Here is a 2,752-nt window from a genome sequence, read left to right on the forward strand (position 1 = left end):
TTCCAGAATGCCATGTGGCTGGAGTCATGCAGGACAAAGGCTTTTCTGGATGCCTCCTTTCATTTAGAAATTAAGGTTCCTCCATGTCATTTCATGGCTTGATAGCTCATTTTTTAAATTTTTGAATAATATTTCGTTGTCTGGCTATACCACAATTTGTCCCCTCACCATTTTTCTATAGTATTTTAACTGCTTCCTTTCCTGTGTCACCCACTACTGTGAGCCAATGGAGGAAGAACGCGGAAATGTGTCCGGTACTGTAGCCTTAGAATCTGGGACAATACTTGCTTAATAGTAGCTCTTCAACAAGTGTTTGTCAAAATAAGAGAAGCTGAAGAAAGAACTTTTGAATTGACTACAATAGCATTTATTTTGGTAGTGGCGCGAAGGAACAGGGTTTCCAAAGGGCTGTTGTAAGTGATTCCAGTTATTAGTCTGATTTCTTCTAAGAAACCTGAAGGGTTTGGTGGTCCTGGGAGCACATTTCCTGCTGTGGAGCCTACGGTGCAGCAACACGCTTCCCTGGGAGCTGCACTGGGCCAGGGACATGTTTCAGTGGGCATGCCAGCTAGACATGTCCTAGCAACTACAGCTGTCAGGAGAACCCCTGTGCTCCCTGGAAGATGGCTCAGTGGTGACTGTCACATCTCTGCCTAGAGAAGGGTTACTGTGGTCAGGGGATGTGGAGAACTGGCATAGATGTGATCAATCGTAGTTTCCTGGGGATCCTTGTAAATGCATCTGTAAACCATTGAGTGTTCATGGATAAAATCCTGGCAGTAATGTATTTATTATTTAATGACTGTAGCAGGGAAAGTTTCAGATTTTCACTGGCAAGGGAAGAGTGTAATCTGTAGGTGGTGGTAAAGGTTACTCCTAAAATCAACAGGAGAAGCATGAATAAAAGAGGAAGGAGGAATAGCATTCGGTAGGAAAGTGACCTGAAAGAAACTGAAAGGTTTTTCTTAACAGAGGAAAAATGTTTCTTTCATGGACTCAAGTGTTCAGAGAAAGTGTTTGTTCAATTCAAGAAGAGAAAAAGGTTCAAGACATTATTATTCTTACTTTAGTTTTTTTCTAGAGGCATAGTCTCACTTCGTTGTCCAGGCTGGAGTGCAGTATCATGATCATAGCTCTCTGCAGCCTTCACTTCCTGGGCTCCACTGATCCTCCTGCCTCAGCCTCCTGAGTAGCTGGGACTAAGGCATGTGCTACCATGCTTGGCTATTTTTTTTATTTTTATATTTTTAGAGATGGGGTCTTGCTCTCTTGCTCAGGCTGGGCTTGAATTCCTGGGCTCAAGAGATCCTCCTACTTTGGCCTCCCAAAGTGCTGGGATTATAAGCATGAGCCATCTCAGCAGACCAATTTGTTTTAAATTGAAAAACAGAGGATCCCAGATCCACTCTGTGGCATCATAAGGAGAGTACCGCCCCTGGATCACCTTTCCCAGCGGCTCAGAGTTCATGTGGGGAGGGCTGAAGGGAATTTTCAATCACTCAATTATGAAATGAGCTGTTTGAACCACCTTCTATTCACCTTGTTGGTGAAAGAGGGTTTCCCACTTTAGGGTTATAGAGATGGCCAAACCCATGGCACCTGACACTGGAAAGGTGTCCAACAGGGCTGGGAAAGGCAGGCTTTGTGGTAACAAGAGGAGGAGGTGACACTTGACTCCCATGGGAGGATGGGATTGGCTTGTTTGAATAACTCCTTCAGCTGGCAGGAAACTGGCGCCTGCTACTCAGGGATATGTGTGGTCCCATGATAAGGAGGGTCCTTTAGCTAGAGGATCTTTCCCATAGGAGCAGAGTGGGGAGAGGAACTTGAGGTGAGACCATTGAAGGCCCTTCCGGTTTTACCAGATGTCAAGACAGCATGCAAAACTGTGTCTTAATTTTAGGACTTACACCCATGTGTATAGGTTAGGGATGTCAAGAGTAGCATGTGGAGGCTAATTAATTAAAAGTAATTAAATGGCTAGCTAAAGTAACCAGCTTACCTTTTTTTCTTCCTTATAAGAGGCAGCACACATTTAAGGAATGGTTCCACTGTGTTTTCTGAGTCCCTCTCTCTGAGCTTCATTATGGAGTATTCATAAGAGGTACTCAGCTCACTCACCAGGGCAAATGAAGGGAAAAATTCCACAAAGGTGCTTCATGCCCTGTAGCAGGTGATTCATGAGCAGTGAATGCTTGGCATCCTAGACATGAAATTTTAAGTTTGGTTTTATCTGAGATTCCCAAGTACCTTCATGCACTCACATATTTTTTAGCTAGTTTGTGCATATGGGCCACAAAGCACAGAATGATTTCTATCAACTAGATATAGAGTTTTCATTTATTTTAAAAAATTTATTTTATCTTCTGGTGGGATTTTTTATAGTGGATATTCTTCAAAGGCACATATTCACAGAGGATCTATTTACATGATATTGCTCAGGTAGAGAGGTGTGGTGTGTGTACTCACTGAATATGGTGTGACTCATTTATTCCACATGTCAAAGATTGCTGTTGATAAGAAGTTCTGTTTATTGTCTTTGAGTGTGTTTTATACTATCCTGGGCTACCTCATTTTTAGTTTTATTCCTGGGCATTGCTATATTGTCTTCCAAGGGCTCACCAAATGGGATAGAGGTGACATGTCTGGGTCTGAATTCTCAGATTTTGCTAGAGAACATCATGTATTTTCCAGATTTTCTTTCCAGAGACCCTGAAGACCAAAACTCTGGCTTCTAATTGCTCCATTTGTT

Source organism: Callithrix jacchus, chromosome 13 (genome assembly GCF_049354715.1).
Source record: "Callithrix jacchus isolate 240 chromosome 13, calJac240_pri, whole genome shotgun sequence".
In the NCBI taxonomy this organism is placed as follows: Eukaryota; Metazoa; Chordata; class Mammalia; order Primates; family Cebidae; genus Callithrix; species Callithrix jacchus.